Source organism: Peromyscus maniculatus, chromosome 21 (assembly GCF_049852395.1).
Source record: "Peromyscus maniculatus bairdii isolate BWxNUB_F1_BW_parent chromosome 21, HU_Pman_BW_mat_3.1, whole genome shotgun sequence".
NCBI classification, from domain to species: Eukaryota; Metazoa; Chordata; class Mammalia; order Rodentia; family Cricetidae; genus Peromyscus; species Peromyscus maniculatus.
Window position 1 is genome coordinate 51851559 of NC_134872.1, and position 20032 is coordinate 51871590.

Here is a 20032-nt window from a genome sequence, read left to right on the forward strand (position 1 = left end):
CACATCCTTATAGGAGTTTCCCAGCATTTATCATGTGTGTTGTCTTCTTGACTATATTAGCATCTATTTCTTTGTTCCAATTTTTCTACTTTGTCTCAAGTAGAAAGACCTTGATAGTGAAAAGGGAATCTTCAGTTTTTTCTAGATTTCCAGTTATGCCTAGTGTATTGTTCAGGTCACAAGAAATGGCAAAAAGTGCTTTTTTTTTTTAATCAATGAAAAGGTTGCAAATCCAACACAGTGCCTGTAGAATCAACATGGCCTATTGTAACCAGGATGCTTCATTCACTGGTTGTCACTTATTGTCCTACAATATTCTAATGACACAGAAAGGAATTCATCCCACTCATTTCTTCTGGGATGCAAGGCATCTGGAAGAAACCGGGGTCCCGCATCTCTTCCTTATCTGACCCACTGCTTTCTTCTCTCCAAGCCAGAATTCTGAGTGAGATTTTGTATTACACGGGCCTAAAATCAACATTGATGAAAACTAAACCTTCAAACAAAACTAGCATAGCATTGGTTCAACTTTGGGTTAATATTAGTAAGGATGTATGAGGTGATTCCTACATAGGTACAAAAAGGCTTAAGAACCTTCATGGATGTTCTGTAAGGCCTGAAAATGTTTTGTTAAACAGTGGTTGGAAATGATGTCCTTCATCAGTTAATATCAAAGGTAAGTTGTGGCTGCATTTAATAGTGTGTGGACCACTGGACACAGAATAGTTGTGTAAGACTATACTATCTTCTTCGGATGATGTGGTAGAGTGAGCAGTTGGAGGAGACCCATAATGTTTATTATAAAGCTGATATAATGAATTCAGCACACTTGTTGAGTTTTTTTTTTTATTGTATCTCTGAGACATTGTGGGTAACTAATGGGAAATTCTTCTATTGTCTAAGAATTCCCATTGGCTTCTTTAAGGTGACATAGGAATGAAGCATTGTAGACCAGTCCTAGCTCCGAGCATTGAATATCTTCTGCAGCATGGACTGAATAGCTCATTTCATTTTGATAACATAGGGCACTAATCTTGTTTCTTCACTAATTGAGTCATCCCAGTAGGAACAAACAGCAAATGGTGCTTCCCTGCAAGACTCCAGGTGCAACTGGAAAGACACAAGGCAGAAGCCAGAGTCCTAACAAGAACATTTCCGAATGGGCTGAAATGGCCCCTTCTATGGGCCTCTGACATCAGCTTGACCCTTCCAAAAAATGGAGATGGTGTCTTAACTGCATATCAGAAAGGTTTTATATTTGGAAAGGTGAAGTAACTTGCCTAAATTCACTTCTAGTAAGTTATGGAGTGACAGACCTAAGGGCCCTGTTCACCTGTCCAAGGTTCATGAAGCTGCTGCCACATTCCACAGCGAACATGGATCCTTGAGATAGGTAGTATGTCACAGGAGTGGGCTTTGACATTTTATAGCCTTACCCCCAATTGCAGCTAGTGCGCTCTCTCTCTCTCTCTCTCTCTCTCTCTCTCTCTCTCTCTCTCTCTCTCTCCTTCCTATGTGAAATTGACCCTGTGTGATCTCTCAGATCCCTGCTCCTACAACCATGCTATATCTTCTCTATCACTATGGACACAAATCAGCTCTTTCTTAAGTTCACACCTTTTATCACAGAAACACAAACTAATACAGTGACATTTGGAAATGTGGAGTAACTCTCCAAAGATGAACTCTAGAAAGTTATGGAGTGACAGAACTAAATATGGTATTCATCTGTCAAAGACTCATGGAGTTGCTGTTGTATCCTATGCTGTGGATATTGCTCTATATAAATAAAACACTGATGGCCAGTGACCAGACAGGAAGTATAGGTGGGACAAGGAGAGAGGAGAATTGGGGAAACAGGAAGGAGGGGGAGACACTGCAGCCACAGCCAGGACAATCAACATGTAAAGACGCCGGTAAGACACCAGCCACATGGCAAGGTATAGATTTATAGAAATGGGTTAATTTAAGATATAAGAACAGTTAGCAAGAAGCCTGCCATGGCCATACAGTTTATAAGTAATATAAGCGTCTGAGTGATTATTTTATACGTGGATTGTGGGACTGTGGGGCTTGGTGGAATCTGGAGAGAAGCCCTCCAGCAACAATCCTAATGCTTGTCTTTATCAATACAACAAAACAAAATTTAATAATTAGCCAGGCGGTGGTGGTGGTGCACACTTTTAATCCCAACACTCCGGAGGCAGAGCCAGGAGGATCTCTAAGAGTTCAAGGCCAGCTGGACTACAGAGTGAGTTTCAGAAAAGGCACAAAGCTACACAGAGAAACCCTGTCTAGAAAAACTAAAAAAAAAAAAAATTAATAATTAAAAAGGTCAGTTTGAATGTATTCATGCTCATTAAAGTAATAGAGAAAACCCAAATGTATCCCACTAATAGACTAGAACAATTTCTACAGCTTCTAGGAGTCAAAAAACTAAATGTAGCAAGTCTCTTTGCTCAGTTGGTTTAGCCAATGTCAAGTATGACACCCACAACTTCTTTAAGTATATGATAAATCTGTGTAGGTATGCCAGTCTGGTGTGCTGGCTCTCACCTATAAACACATAACTGGGGAGCTAAAGTGGGAAGAGTTCAAGTTTAAGGGCAGCCTGGGCTCTACAGCAAGACACCCTAAAAGAAAAAGCTTGTATATCTCATTTAGGAAAGATAAGGCTTCTGTCCAAAGGATTATCTTTCTCCTCTCCCCTTGTTCCAAACTTCTTGTGTCTTTATACTATAACAGAATTCCCTAAACTGCATGTTACTATTATTAGGTACATACAGATGGGAAAATAAATATAAAATAAAACATAATAAAATAACTAAATGAAACATTGGGATAAACAGGATGTGAATTATCCTGCTTTAGAACTTCTGCATCGTGCCACTCTCAAGTGTATTTGACCACAAGGCTTATTTATTTACTTAAGAATTGCTTCAATGGCCATGGAATGTCTACTGGAACATAATTTTTTTAGAAAGTTCTGCCCAAACAATGATTTCACAGTTAGTTCCTTGTCAGCTTTGAAGTCTAGGGTTTTCTAAGTTTTGAGGGGATTGAGATAGGTGTTGAACTATAACTGTTAACCTTATGAACAACAGAGAACTGAAGATGTTCCTAAGTAGACTCTAAATAGACTTACATTAATGTATCTCATAACACAAGGACAGCGGTCCAAATACAAATCTCTATTTTTTATGATTATCTCCTCCATACCACTCAGGATTTCTCTGACCACGCAACTTAAAGCTTTCTCTGTATTTGTTTGCCTCTTTTACTTTCTTGCAGTTCATTTCTATCATAAAATCCCATTGAGTCTTTCTCCCAGCATTTATTATCTGGAGTCATTTTACTAACAGGTCTGTCTACATTTGGAATCTGAGGTTCATGAAAGTTGGACCTTAGTTATCTTTCTAGCAGCTGCTACAATGTGAAGTGCATATGGTGTTTTCTTCATTCGTTCAATAGCTATTCCCTGAATGCTAACTGCATGCCCAAAGCCATCTTGTTCTAGATACAACAGTGAATAGGTATCTATTATCTTCTTGTATTGTTGGATTTTATTTTTGAAAATTTAAAAAGACTTTGTTCTGCGATATTTGTACACTGTGTGAAGATTTGTTGCTGTGATTAGTGTAATATAGAGCTGAATGGCCACTAGCTAGGCAGGAGATATAGGTGGGACTTCTGGGGACAGAGAGGACTCTGGGAAGAAGAAAGGCAGAGACTCAAGGAGACACAGAGCAAGCAGGATGTGCGGGTGGAGAGGTAACAGCCAAGAGCCATGTGGCAGAATGTGTTATAATATAAATGTGTTAATTTAAGTTGCAAGAGCTAGTTAGAATCAAGTTTAAGCTATAGGCCGAGCTTTCACAGTTAATAAGAAGTCCCTGTGTCATTATTTGGGAGCTGACAGGAAAGAGAAAGACTCATTATAAGACTTGGCATGCCTTTTGAAGACAGACTAATTTAAAATATTCTAGGGATGTGTGTGTGTGTGTGTGTGTGTGTGTGTGTGTGTGTGTGTGTGTGTGCATACAAGTGCAGAAGCCAGAGGACAACCCAAGGAGTTGTGGTCCACCTAATTTAGGAAGAGAGTCCCTCATTAACCCAGAGCTCACTGATTAGGCTACATTGGCTGACCAGTGACCCTCTACCCAGGGGCGTGTCCTGTATTCAACCGTTCAGTGGCGAGATTATGAGTACATACTCTGACATCTCCAACTTTTTCACATGGGTTCTGATAATCAAACGTGGGTCTCTGTGCTTGTGTGGTACACAGTTTGCTGACAAATATACCTGTCTCCTTAGCTCACCATTATAGTTATTACTTAAGAATTTATTTTTTTTTTTGAGACAGGGTTTCTCTGTGTAGCTTTGCGTCTTTCCTGGATCTCGCTCTGTAGACCAGGCTGGCCTTGAATTCACAAAGATCCACCTGTCTCTGCCTCCCGAGTGCTGAGATTAAAGGCATGCGCCACCACCGCCCAGCTACTTAAGAATTTAAAGTATCGATAATTAAATACCTTAATTTCATCAACATGAAGTTTTGTTGCACTTTGTGTTTTTCTCTCTAATACAGAAGGGTGGGAATATTCTGTATAATACCCTACTTTATCCTGGCAATGAGTGAGCCAAGTGGAGACAATACCTTCAGTTAGTACAAGTGAACTCGAGCTTAAGAAGATAGCCTACCCGACACATGTAACTCCTAGAGAGGAGTGGTGATCCGGCTGGGGAACGCTCTACATAGACTCCAGCTCCTGAGCTCTTGGTCCCATTGGTGGCACAATTGGACAGCTTATGGGGAGGGGCAGCCTTGCTGGTGGAAGCATGTCACCGGGGGCAGGCTCTGGAGTTCACAGCCTGACCTTCTTCTCCTTGGTTCTCTCTGCTTCCTACCACCATGGCCGTTGTTTGTCATGGCGTTTTCCCACCATGATGGACTCTTTTCCCTCTGGTACCATGAGCACAAATAAACCCCTCTTCTGTGAGTTCCCTTGGTCATGCTGCTCTATCACAGCAACAGAAAAGTACCTAATACAAGAGTAAGTTCAAAATATGTCTAGTAGATCTGAAATAGAAGCCCACCTTCTTTTCTGCCATACCTACTGTCTACTTGTGACATCGGCATAACCGAGCAGTAATTAATAGAGGAAGAAGCCTGAAGCACCAGGAAATTACTAAAGTAAATGGACTCTTACATCGCATTTTGTAATAGTCTCTGACTCCCTCCACTTATGCTCCCATTGCAAGCTCTAGACAATGTCTTATGACTTTATGCAGAGGCTGTAAGCAGGTGCCTGCTCCACCTCAAAGGCAGAGACATCCATATTCTTGACATCTGCTATCTCCCAGGAAATAAGACTAAGTGGAGTATTTCTTTACATGGATGCTGCAAGGAGGAGATAAAGCCAGCAAAGGAGTCAACGAAGCCTGAGAGAAGAGGAAGATAAGGAGAAGAAAGGCAAGTTCAAACAGAACTAAAATCGGAAGCCACTCGGAGTTCCATAGGTGAGGCTACAAAATTTATCTTGTTTTTCCAGAAGTCCGGGTTCTGTCCACTCACCTGATGTGGGACCTTATCAGGTATCTTGACCTCTCTCTCTCTGTCAGGTTTAGGATGCTATGGGGTATTCCCTGCTAAACCCCGACTTCTTTAATGTGCAACAAATGAATTCTCACTTTGGATCTTTTCTCATCATAGTCAGCCAAATGTAATCTTAGTTGATGCAAGTGTTATGTATTTTTAGTATTAAGAAGGTACATTTTTTTAAAAAGCCTTCGAGAGTTGACTAAATGTGGGAATGGTTTTTCTCTGAGAAACGCTATTTGAAACTTGCCTTTACAAATGAAACTTTCACTCAACCTGTAACAATGTGCTGTGAGATAATTTAGAGCTATGTGCACAGTCTGCTTACATGCTGTGCACTCAGTCTGTTTAGAACTAACCAACCTTCAAGGAAAACAGTGTAATCAATTTTAATATATATACATATATACTATCTATGTAATCTATATGATATATACCACATATTCAAAGGTAAGATAGATAGATAGATAGATAGATAGATAGATAGATAGATAGATAGACAGATAGATAGACAGACAGATAGATAGAGAGATAGATAGACAGATAGACAGACAGACAGATAGACAGATAGATAGATATGATAGATGATAGATAGATAGATAGATAGATAGATAGATAGATAGATAGATAGATAGATAGACAGATAGATAGACAGATAGATAGATATTGGGTACATGGTGTTTCCTATCTTTCCTTTATGAGCCATTCATGCTCTTGATTCAGAACAATGCATGTGTACATAAGAAATGGTGGTTAGCGCGGATGGTGGTGGTGGCGGCGGTGGCAGCAGCAGCAGCAGCAGCAGCACCACCACCACCACCACCACCAGTGGCACACGCCTTTAATCCCAGCACTCGAGAGCCAGAGCCAGGCAGATCTCTGTGAGTTCGAGGCCAGCCTGGGCTACCAAGTGAGTTCCAGGAACGGCGCAAAGCTACACAGAGAAACCCTGTCTCAGAAAAACAAAAAACAAACAAACAAACAAATGGTGGTTAGGGGCCATGTCAGTTTCAGTGTCCTGTACTTCTACCCAGTGCCATGGTGACAACTGGGCCAGAGCTGCAGCTGGGGGTCTGAGTCTGTGGCCCTACTGCAGCCACGGTCTGTATTGATGTCCGTGACTCCTGCTACCATCGAAGGCCATGTGGAGGCCTGGGGTCTGGGTTGCCACCTGAGGCCATGTTGGTGTCTGAGGGCCGTGCTGGCGCTGGGCCATGCCGATCTGAGTGGCCTGCACTGCCACCCAGCACCATGGCATTGTTTGGGCCTGGGCTGCTGCCAAGGACCATGTCTAGATCTTTGATCCTGCTGCACCTGGGGTCTGTGTTGATGTCTGTGGCCCATATCACCTCAGGGGACCATAGGAACCATGTGTGATGAATCAGAGGGCCATCTTGAGCCAGCCCTGCCTTTTGTTGGCCCTGGGACAGCTGGCCCTGCTGCTCCCTGGACACTGCAGCAAGAGAACTGGCCCCAGCCCTCACAATGGGCATAAGAGAACTGGCCCTACTGGCATGGGCATAGAAGAGTTTGCTCCACCCCTCACCCGAGGGGGCAGCCCCAGTGGGCCTGACTGACCAGCTCAGCTGCCACCCAGGCCCACATGCAGGCCATTGGGTTGGCCCACCCCATGTCCTGCAGGAGCATGTGAAGAAACTGGGACTGGTCTTGTGAATGACGCTTGCAGGATCTCCATGACTTGGGGTGGCTATGGGATATCCAAGAGGGGTTTTTTGACGGCCCAGTGATGATGGTGTATCAGAACAAGAGGCCTCGAGCCAGACCAACGACTCATTGCAATGAACATTTGCAATGCAGGCTGATGGGATAAAATGGTATCGGTGTGACACTCCTCGGCTCCCAGTGCCACTAAGACGAATGAAGAGGTGGTGGAGAGGTGGGGAAGATGGAGGACTGAAGAGGTCTTGCTTGTTTGGTTTGGTTTGAATTTTCTTTTGTGGGGATGCTGCAAGGGTTAGGAACAGATATTGGGGGGGGACTGGGAGATGAGCAGAATTGGGGTGCATGATGTGAAATTCCCACAGAATCAATAAAGAAATTATGTTTTAAAAAAAAGAAAAATAGTATCATATAAATAAAAAAAAGTTGTTGATAACAAAAAAAAAGTGGTGGTTGGTTGGTTAAACCTGAGTTCTTTTGCTAAAAACAGTGAGTTGCTGAAAATAATACATCCTCCCATGAAAAATGTTGAAAGAAATATACAGACTGATAACATATGATTGTGGATTGTGTTATTCTGAGTCAACAAGGCCAAAAACTGTCTTCTCCCTTGTGAGATTCCAGTAAAAGTTCCTCGTTCCTACTTGACACCATATTTGCTGTGCTGGTAGATAGAAAGGGAGGGAGGTGCCCTTTGTTCAAGAGATCAGAACTGAGAGCAGAACACTTCTGGAAAAATCGGGCCCACTCTTGGATAAACCACAGCAAGGGCCAGTTTCTTTTATTTTTTAAATTGGGTCAAATAACTATTCAAAGAATTGAAGGGACAGTAAAAAAAATGATGAGGAAAGAATAAGAAAAAGAATAGAGTGAGATACAGAGCAAGAGGAGTAGGAGAAACAAGGAGGTTAAAGGTGAGGTAGAGGATGGATGAGGAGAAAGAGAAGGAAGAGGGATGATGAGGAAGAGGAAAGAGAAAGGCAGGACCAAGTGAAGAGAAGGAGGGAAGAGGGGGATGAGGGATGGGGTACAAGGGCAGACAGCAAAAAGGAAGGGTGAGGGGTGGTATGGAAACTTAATGCAGTATAAGCTTCTTAAAATATATACATATATGAAGATGTTCTAAATGAAGTCACCAAATAATGGAGGAAACAAAGCCCTAACTGTTCATCTCTTTTCACCAAATGAAGCTTTCAAAACTGGGCTTGTGTTACATCTCATTGAGATGTTGGCCAAAGGGGCCCCATGGTAACCCTCAAACGACCCAGGCTGTTACCAAGACTTCAGATTGCTCTCCACAAACTGATGGCGAGGATCCATTGCTGAAGACAACATGTACACAACTCATTGAACACGGAGAAGCTGTTGCTTACACAGAGTCTTCACCCTTACCTGCTAGGGTCTTCAGTGTAGGATGGTGTTATGCATGCTACCAAAGGAGAAATGTGAACACCAACCCAGCCACAAGATGCTTGATTTACAATAGCGTCCTGCCTACAAGATAGGCTAGGGCAATAGTGGCACAAAGCTTATGGGAGTCACCAACCAATATCTGATTTGACTGAGACCCACTCCATGAGATGGAACCCATACCTGACACTGCGGGGTTGGAGGAGGTCAAAAGAGTGTAAGAGCCAGAGGGGTGGAGGACACCAAAGATTAAAATAAGACCCTCTACATCAACAGGATCGATGCACATACGAACTCACAGAGACTCGGGCAGTATGTACACAGGTCTGCACTAGATAGGGACCTAGAGCTGAAAGGAGAAGTGGACACATGCCCCCATCCCTAACCTAGGAGACATCTCCGATTGAAAACCACTTGCAAATGAAAATTTAGTTTCCTCCGAGGGGGTCTCACTGGGGAAACAAACTGCTTTTAAGATTAGGCCTCATGCCCAATAGCCGACGGCCAACAGAAAAGGAACTTAGCAGCATCTTTGGAGATTCCTTGTCTCATAGTGTCATGGAGTCTTCTTTTTTCTTTAAATTTTATCGTATTATTTTTTTATTTACATTTTTTTCTTCTTTCTTTCTACCCTCCAGGCCAGTTTAGTGTTTTCTAGAGGATTCCTGAGTGTGCAAACGACAGGTCTGGTTCTCGTGCCTTCTCCTGGGCTCTTTGCCTTCTGCTTGTTCTGCTCTATTCTGATACATTAGTTTTTGTTTTCCACTACTATATTTTATTTTATTATTATCCCTTAGAAGCCTGTTTGTTTTCTAATGAGAGAAAAGGGGTGTTATGAATAGGAGGGAAGAAGGAAGGAATAGAGGGAGGGAAACCATAATCAGGATATAATATATGAAGGGGGGAAATCTGTTTTCAATAAAAGGAAAAAATGGTAAAAAACTGAGGGGGGAAATGACCAAGAGAAATTAGGACCGAGAGAGAGAAGAGGCAGCAGCATGGTCTATGTACGAGTCTCAGTTTTGTGTCAAGCTTGCTTTGTGGTTCTGAACTCCCTCAGAAAGCAGTGCTATATTTAAACTGGAATGATTGATTGCTGCCAAGTATATTAGTTACTTTTCTGTTGCTGATAAAACACCAAGGCAATTTATAGAAGAAAGAGTTTATTTTGGGTTTTGGCTCCAGAGCAAGAAGAGTCCATCATGGCAAGGAGGCACAGCAGCCCGGGGGCCAGGCATGGAGGGCGGAGCTGGAAGCTGAGAGCTCACGTCTTCAAGCTCACACAGGAAGCAGAGAGAAGAAACTAAAAGAAGGGTGAGGCCCTGAGCCCTCAAAGCCTCACCCTGTTGACAGACTTCCGCCAGCAAAGTCATGCTCTCCAACCTCCCCAAACAGTGCCGCCAACTGGAAAACAAGTGGTCAGATGCCTGAACCTGTGGAGATATTTGTCTTTTAAACTACCACACTAGGAATCTGCTCATCAGTAACCGTATAAGCACTAGTTTAAACAGCCAAAGCCAGAACAGGATTGAAGACAAGGACTTGGAATTCCTGACCGACTTACCATGGAAGAGTGCTGCCTAAACAAAACCGTGAACAAAATAGAGGGACGCATTCAAGTGTAGCAAAGCTCTGTGTGAGCCCGATGCCTGTTAGCGAGAATCTCAGACTTGATGTGTTTCACCCACGCAAATCCTGTATAGCCTCACCTGCTCTCCTGGGCTGGATTCGTCCTCCTTCCTGCCTGTACAGTGTGGAAATGTTCCTGGGGCAGCAGTCAACATACTGTTCACTTATTAATATGTTTGGTCTTCATTTGACAAGGAGTAAATTGTTCCAGCCAAGGCTAGTTTCCCTTGTGTGAACAATTCCCCCTGCCCCATGCTTCGCCATGTGGATGGCCAACAGTCACAACGCTTGTCTGCCTTCACAGCGAGGGGGCTTTCAGAGTAGAGCGAAGCAGGAAGGGACGCTGGGATGACCAGACTTTATTGTCAACTTGACTGGATTTTGAGCCACTCAGACATCACACCTCTGGGCACGTCTGTGAGGGTGTTCCCAGGGAGAATTAACTGAAGTAGAGACCCACCCAGCCCATATGCGCACCGCACCATCCCACGGGCCGGGATCCTGGGCTGAAACAGGAGAAAGCAAGCTGCAGCACACCAGCAATCCTCTTCCTCCGCTTCCCGGCCATGAGCCGCTGGCTCCTGCTCCTGCCGTAAAGCCTTCCCTGCCCTGGTGGACTGTACTCTCAAACTAGGAGCCAAAATAAACTCCTTCTTCCAAAAGTTGCTTTTTGTAAGTGTTTCGCCACAGCAACAAGAAAAGTAGCCAATTCAGATGGCTTTGGGCTTGGGATTTGTGTGGGTACGACACGTTCAGTCTCAGATTCTCCCTAACTGGCACCATGCTCATCCATCACTTTGCTATATATGAACATGTTTCCCCCATTGCTCACTGTTGGGGTTGGGCAGTTTTCCTTCCTGACCTGCCTTTTCCCTACATGGGTCCCCCTTCAAGAACTGATCTCAGTTCCATTTTCAATTCCAGGACCTGATATGGCTTCCCTGGTTTGCCTCGCTTCCTTTCCTGTTATGGCCCCCTCAGCACACAGCTGTCCATCCATCCTCACACCTGTCCGAGTCTTCTCTGCTATAGACTCGTATCTTCCCCATGATGAGCATCAAACAAGAACTCATCAGTCTTCAACTTTGAAGTACTGAATTGTAATTATGCATTCTTTCCTCACTCCTTCCTAGGACAGAGGCCACAGGGGAAAGACGAGAAAACCTATTACGGAATTTCAAACACGAAACCTCCTTGTTTTCTCAGTCCTAAGGGCAGGAATTCCAGGGTCCCTTTCTTCAGTCCCATCCTGGCTTTGGCTTTTAAAAGCTAGTGCTTGTGTTATTAATTGGTGGATGCCTGGCAACAACCAAACATTCCAGATTAAATATAAAACTGCTTTCTGAAGGAGTTCAGAATCACCAAACAAGCTTGATTCAAAATTTTTGAAGACTCATAAATAGGACAGGAAACCTTGAGAGATTTATCCAGACATTTCAACACATTTCCTCTCTTGATAGACGAGTTACAATAAACCATATTAGACAAATTACTAATCTGGTATAAATTAATTTGGTTTCATTTCATTTGGTAGTACTTTAGTTTTCTTCAAGACAGGAGAGTAGAAATAATTTTCAAGTGATGTTAGGTTTTTTTAAGTTTTATAACTTTTATGTGTATGAGTGTTTGCCTTCATGTATGTCTGTGCACCATGTGCATGCAATACCTACAGAGGCCAGAGAGGGCACTGGATCTCCTGGAACTGGAGTTACAGATGGTGGTGAGCTACCACATGGTGGATGCTAGGAACTGCACCCAAGTCCTCTGGAAGAACAGCGAGTGCTCTTAACTGCTGAACCATCTCTTCAGCCCTGATATTGACATTTATTTAAATCTGACCCAAAGGACAACACATTTAAATCATGTTGCATAACTCTAATACAAGCATACATGAGGAATCTACCAAAAAAAAAAAAAAAGCCCCAATTCTTACCAATGCAATTCTTAACAATGTAAAAGTCTATTGTTTATTATTTTACATTGCAATGTAAGCTATGCTCCAAGAGAGCCCTCTCTACATGGCCATCCAGGGATCCAATCCTCTTCCATTTAGGGCTGTTCCATCCTCTAGCCACTTCAGAGCATAAGCAATCTCTGAATCCTGCTGCCAGATGGAGAGAGGAAGCCCAAGTGGGACACACAAAGTCTTCTGTAGGTCAGGGCTTGGAGTCACGAACATTATCATTTTGTCAGCATTCCATTGGTCAGGACTCACCATGGGCCATAAGGAACTACAAAGGAATCTGGGAAATCTACTGATGTCACATTTCCAAGAGGTCAAGGGCATTCATTTAGTAGGACCATTTGGGGAGTTGCCAAAGGATGGAAAGAGGCCCCTTGTTCTGCAAAGGAAAAGCAGGTATAGAAGAAAGTGACTGTGTATGAGAGGCACAGAGCAAGGGTCTACAGCTCCATGTTGCCTCTCCGGGTTAAAGGATGTAGTGGCAACAAGATGCAGATAGCCCACTGGTTACAGCATCTTCTACAGGTTCAGGAAGATATGGCTGTGACACTGACCACTGAAGGGGACATCACTCTTCAGCCAGTCTGTTCTGCACAAAAGTGTTTAAGTTGCCGGGCGGTGGTGGCACATGTCTTTAATCTCAGCACTCGGGAGGCAGAGGCAGGTGGATCTTTGTGAGTTTGAGGCCAGCCTGGTCTACCGAGCGAGATCCTGGAAAGGCGCAAAGCTACACAAAGAAACCCTGTCTCGAAAAACCAAAAAAAAATAAAAAATAAAAAAAAAAATGTTTAAGTCAACATCCCCTGTGTGAGAAGAGGTCTGCATTCTATTGCTGACTACATTTAAAAAGAATGAAATCTAGTCATATATCTTTATGATGTGTGCTAATATTCAAAAAATCCTAGGGAAGGAGTGTGCGTGCGTGCGTGCGTGCGTGCGTGCGTGCGTGCGTGCGTGCGTGTGTGTGTGTGTGTGTGTGTGTGTGTGTGTGTGTTGCTGAAAGTAACAGATGATTATTGATGAGACAGGCAGAGGACTGAACTAGTCTAGTGAGAAAAATAATTCACAAGAATGAATTTCTTGGGAGGATTTATGGAAGGTGAAAAAGGACATTTGTTTTCCCTGAAACGATAGCATCGGGCACCAGCCACACTGGTCATTGCTGACTGGCAGTTGTTATGTTGGAACTATTGTCCAAACCCTGTGACATGGGCTGCACCCACTGTCTCTTACTCATAAGGTCTGAAGATTATTCCTGTGGGAAAATGGAATGCTGATGGAATTCAGTAGCTGTTTTCAGAGTGAAATCACTGGAAAATCTTGACAATGTAACAAGCTGGAAGGAGGGAGTGATTCTTACAACTATATCTCTTCTCTCTGATGTTCTGGTCTTCCCAAGAATGGCAGGGAGAGAGGAAGAAAGCATTTGAAGAAAATGGATTTTTAAAATGAAGGTAGAACTGCATCAAAATCACACCTCTTTGGGGCAGCACCAGCTCAAGGGATGTAGAAAGTTTTGGATAGGTTTCAGATTTTCGTGGCATTTGTGATTGCTTACTTAGCCTCTAGAGATGTGGGAGTGTGAAGGTTTCGACCAGGTGTCTGGATATCTGCATGGCTCGCTCCTTGGGGGTTGAGTGCTGGCGGTAACCATAGATGAGAAAGGAGAGATAAAGCGAATCGGTGTTTGCACTGGATCCGGATTCTCCATCTCCTGTCTGTGTGATCTTAGACAAGTGATTGGCTTCTCTACGCATCACTCTCTACTTCTGAAAAATGCAGAGGATCTAAGTGTCTCAGTTTTCACAGGCACACCATACTGGCAGGAGACATGATCTCTTTCCATCTCTGTCTCTCTGTGTCTCTATTTCTGCCTCTCTTCATGTCTCTGTCTCTCTCACAGCTCGTGCCTTACACTGACTGTCTTGCCCTGTTGTAACTGATGAGTCAGTAACTGACTGTCCTCCTGCTCTCTGGTCTGTAAAGCCACCCTGAAAGGCTTCATGATACCCACAGAGCTCGGCCACATCTCAAGTGGCACAGAGTCTGATAAATGAAATGGCTGCTTGGGGCGGGGTGGTGGGGGAGCACCAAGAAGCCTTGTGCAAAGCTTGCCTTTCAGTCTCTGGCTCTGGGTTTTCACCTTGCTTGTGTTTTAACACTCACTTACTTTTTGCTTTTTTTTTTTTTTTTTTTTTTTTGACCTGATGAAAAATTAAAACAGCCTGGGAAAACAAGGTTGAAGCTTGGGGACCAGGTCACCCACCACTCCTGCCACTTGTTTGAGCGGTTTTGCCCTTCACTCTCCCCGTGATAAAAGACAAAGAACTATGGCAGTAACTTACTAACCCCTTAAGCTCCGCCTCCATTTCTGCTGTATTGACTGCATAGCCTCGTGTGCCAGGCAGTCATGGATCACAGCCCCAGGAACCTAGACAAGGCTTCTCATGCTGTAGAGGAGGAAGTAAGGGCAGAAGGTATGCCTCATTTGTGCACCAGGACCTGGCTTTTCCTCCCAGTCCCATCATTAAGGTTCATCCGGTATCCAGGACTCTTGCAGCACAAGTGTGAGATGCTCTGTGCGGAGGAAACTTCCTCCCTAGAGATGGTTTTCTTTGTTGCAAACTCTATTTCCCTCTCTTGATGAAGAAATCATTTGGGGGAAAAAACAAACAACAAAACCTCATTGGCTTTTTTCCCTGGGTGCAGAAAACTGAAGAGCAGAAATCTCTTGTTTCTTACCAAGTCACTCAGCTAAGTAATACGGACAGTTTGCAGAGAGAAGCTTATTTCATGGCTCGGTTTGTTACTACTCTTAGAACTGGGAATCTAAACCGGCATCTCCTTATTGAGTATGATCCCTATGAAGGAGATGCAGGTCAAGTTCTTACAGGATGCCAAACAGTGTTAACTTATGACTTCAGTTTCCTCAGGGCTCTGCTGTGTCTAGATGTATCAACTCGCAGAGCGTTCTAGTACAGCAATTCAACCATTCTGTCAGTCCTTTCCTTCCCTGTACTAGAAGAGATGGAATGTAACTATTTTTATCATGTCCTGAAAATATTTTCAGTTTAAGCCTTTGTGGCCTTACAATTTAGCTTGGCTGGGGGTTTGATGAGCCATCAAAACCATCTCTGGGGGGTGGGGGGGGGCGGCAGGGGTGGAGAAGGCACTATTGCTAAAGTGGTTGTCATACAAGTGTGAGGACCTGAGTTCAAACCCCAGAACCTACATAGAAATTTAAAAATGCAATGCGAGGAATGGAGGCGTGTGTTGGAACCCCAGTGCAGAGGAGGTAGCAGCACATATTTCCCTGGGGCTTTCTGATCAGCCAGCCTGGCCTTCGAGAGCAGGCCTGTCTCCAAAAACAAGGTGGACTCTTTTTGCATAGATGTTGGGCCCTGACCCCATTCCTTGGGTAGCTGTTGCCTTGCTTGCTGACCTTGATCAGATGTCCTCCCTATGCTAATTCCCTGCTGGTTTCCTTCCTCCAGAACAGCTTACCGAGGTTCCTTGTTTGTGTATCCTGCATTTGGTGTAAACAGCTAGGATGCAAGAATGTAAAACATCTGTAGCGAACTTCTGCCTTCTCCCACTGTGCTGTAAGCCTGTATTTAAGGCCTCTTCCCTCCTTCAATAAAGGGCATTCTACTGAGATGAATGACCTGCTGTCTTGTCTCTGTTTTAATCCTGAGCCCCTCGCTGGGACATGGTGAATGGGTAGTAGTGAGGAGAGAGAGAGAGAGAGAGAGAGAGAGAGAGAGAGAGAGAGAGAGAGAGAGAGAGAGAGACCAAAGTGATCTTGAAATCAAGGCAAGAGCTGAAAGAGGTTCTTCCTGATAGATTCACAACACGCCCCATGGTTGGGCATGGTTGCTGGTTGCGTATATCCAGCAGATCCAGACTCTTCTGCCTAGCCAGTTCCAAGTCAAAATAGCCATTTCCGGGTCAAAATGTCTCATGTGACCAGGACTCCGTGGCTTTGCATGATTGCGTAAAGCACGCAACACAACCATGTGATCTACACGTATGCGTGGAGTAGCCACATGAACCTGTGTACACATGTGCGACCCAATCTTTATAAGCTGGCGCCATATTCCCGGCTTCCTTCTTCATGCATGTGTCCTTTCAACAGGCCTGAGCACACCTGTCCATCTCTCTTATCTTAATAAAACTCTTGTTAGTGGATTCTGTCGTGTTTCGTGACATTTCCTCACAGGGTAAGAGCGCCGCCAAATAACTAACACTTCCTGCATTGGAAAGTCTGGCAAGGGTTGAAGCGGCTGAGCCTGGAGACATGAGAGCTTTGACTATGAGGGACACATGAGACTCAGGGAGTTGGGCAGGGGGAACACTGGTTCCATGCTGCCAGCCATGCTGGGCAAAGTCCAGAACCACAGGCACTGTGGGTAGCCAGCAAACAGCAGAGGTGCAGACACCACAGGCACCGTGGGAGGCCAGTGGACAGCAAAATGCAGAAAAAGACTTGCAACAGAACTCAGTAGAGCACATCCCACTTCCAGGCACCAGGTGCTCTACCATGATGATGAGGACAGGGCTCCTTGGAAGAAATCGCCCACAAAGAGTTAACAATTGGCCCCAAAAAGGCACACCAAGGACTCAGAACTGTGATGTTTCACAGAGTATTTAGTACCTTGTATTTTTTGCACGTCTCATATTCTGAGACACATACTTGTTGTGGGAATACTAACACATTGCTCACACACACAAACAATAGTCCTTTAAAGCAGTTTTATTGAGGAACAACCAACATTTCAGACAATTTATCCACCTGACATTTAATATCCAGCAGCATTAGAATGTCCTAGAATGGTGTAACCATCACTGCACTCAATTTAAAATATCTTAATATGAATTTTAAGTATGCTACCACATTTTAAAATTTTTAAGTATTTATTTTTAGGTGCATGAATGTTTGCCCACATGTATGTATGTACACCATGTGCATGCAGTCCCCATTGAGACCAGAAGAGACAATGGATATCCTGGAAATAGTTTCAAGTGGTTGTGAGCTGCCACGTGGGTGCTAGGAACAGAACTTTGAATCGTCTGCAAGATCAGAGTGCTCTTACCCACTGAGCTGTGTCTTCAGCCTCAATATGCTATTTTTTAAACTACAATCACAATGCTGTATAGGGGTTCCTCAAAACCTACTTATCTTTCAACCACAAAATATCTCCACCAAGCACATCTTAATCTTCCCCAATGCCTGGTTCTTAGCAACCACCATTGTTTTCTGAGAAAGTGAAATGCATCATAATGGAGAAAAGAATGTTCCGTTACCCTCAAAGACTACCTCTATCTACCACACAGCTGTTATCCACTTGATCATCACACAGGTGCTTGGGTACACACACACACACACACACACACACACACACGGAGGAGAGTCCCTGCCCAGCCAGAGGAAATCACTAATCTACTTTCTCTCTGCATGACTGCATGTCCTAGACAGTTCACGTCACATGAAGTCCTTTATGGCTCTTTTCACTTAGCAGGATGTGTTCAAGGTCCAGTATCTGTCAACAACTATTTCTTTCTCTTTTCTGCTGACTTTTCTTTTTGACCAGCTCTAAATTCATAGCACAATTGAGGAGAAACAAAAATTGTATATGCTTTTGTTGTTGTTGTTGCCAAATGATATTTAGGGTGTGGCAAAACGCTCTCGGTGAACCAATGTGATCAGCTCACTCTTGTGCAGAACTGTGTGACCATATGGGACTTGAACATGTGACTTTCCAGAATTCAACAGATATTGTGAGACAACGGATCCCTGCTTATTTCCTAGAGAGCCTGAGCATCACATTCTTGAATGGTTTGCTTCACTTTAAAAAGTGGAAGAAGGTAGACTCTGCTAAATTACTCTTTGCCATGGTAGTCTTGGGTGAAAATGAACAGATGGGAAAATATTACATTAGGCATGATGGGCATGGCTTATGTAACTATGATCCAAATCCATAAAGCACACTGGGATAACAAGTTCAGAGGGGAAGTAATTAAGCACTTTGTTTTTAGCCAAGGAGAGTTGATGTTGAGTGGGTTCGATGCAGAGAGAGATGGAAAGACAAAATGTCCCTGGCTGCCAGGCAGGAAGACATCTTCAGTTCTGCAATGTGGTAGCAGAGCGAAGTGGTGCTTTAGTTTTACTTGAGACAGGAAATTGTGGTCTAATTCCGGCAAGACTTTCTTACAAAACAGAAGTACAGTTTCCCTTCAAAGAGAGAGGGGCTGGAATTATTCCACCCATAAGAAAGCATGCCCTTGTTTCACTCTGATTGTGAGCGATGCTTTATGTACCAGTTCGAGCCACAGCAGATAAGAACGCTTTCCAAGTACCATTTTGGTCTCAGATGAGGGAGGCCGAGGAACCTGCAGACTCCCACACACTCAGAAATGGATAGGGTTAGAGTTGAACACAAATGACCACAGTATATTCCCACTCCAAACTTACTTATTCTACTGAGTATAGGTCCAGGCATGGTACTGTTACAGGCTCAAGAAGTGTGCTGTTGAATGTCTACTACATGAGTCAGTAATCTGTGTGACTTGGGAATTAAGCTGAATGGGAATTATTTTCTATCTCATAAGCCAACTAACTGCTCAGAAAATGAAGTAAATAGTGAACATATCATTTTGGCTGCAAATATTATGACTTAAAAAAATAATAAAGATCTCTGCATAGAGTATCCATGATAACATTTTGGTATAGCATGCTGATGCTCCTGTTGAGAGCACATGGCTTCTGTCAGCATCTCACTGTAGATGGCAACATCATATCACAATGTCAAAAGGTTATACCCACCCCTGATCTAAATGGAACCAGATTAGAGAAAAGAGGATTAAAACCAGAAGGAGAGAACAGCAGTCAGAGCTCTTCATCTTCCAAGTTGCCCTGGTAGGTTCTGATACCACGGTAGAAAAAAAATCCCTGTCACTTCCACGGTATCCCAATGCAGGCTGTGGCAAAGGGCTTTTTCCTTCTCGGTGGTACCCAGGAGCAGCCTGAGAAACAATCTGCCCTGCTCTTGCTTCTCCCTCATCAGCTCACAGAAGAAAGGAAGAGGGTCAATTATATCCACATGGCACTGACACCTAGCACCAGGACATACATCCTATTAGCCCAGACTAGCCACATGACCCAGCATTACTACAGAGCTCCACAAGGAGTTGAACACCTTGCTCAGTTGCATGGCAACTTCACCAAAGTCCACTCTTTTTTTCTCATAAAATTTTTATTGATTATTTCAGAATTTTATATCATCAACCCAGATCACACACACTTCCCAGTCTTCCCATGTCTGCCCCCCAACCTTTGTGACCTCCCCCCACATAAAAAGAAGGAAAAAAGAAAATACAGAAATCCAATTTGTGTTTCTCATATACTTACATAGACATAAAGCTGAATAGAAAGTCTGTATGGAGTTTCTTTGATGACCATCATCTTCTCTGAAGTAAATTGGTGCTGCCAGGAGCATATGTGTCTCATTGTTATGAAAAGCCTTATGTTATTAAAACATTTTAAAGATCATATTCTGTAGGTCTTTGAATTGTTTGAAGATCACCTATCTATCTAAAATTCATCTCTGTTTGACCTTGAAAACATTGCTAACATGAATACCAGTTTGTCTGACATAGGTGACTAACTAGTAACCTACATTTCTTTATTATCCTAAATACCCTAACTTTCAAGGACTAGAAATTTACTTATATTGTTAAATGAACTGCACAGGTAC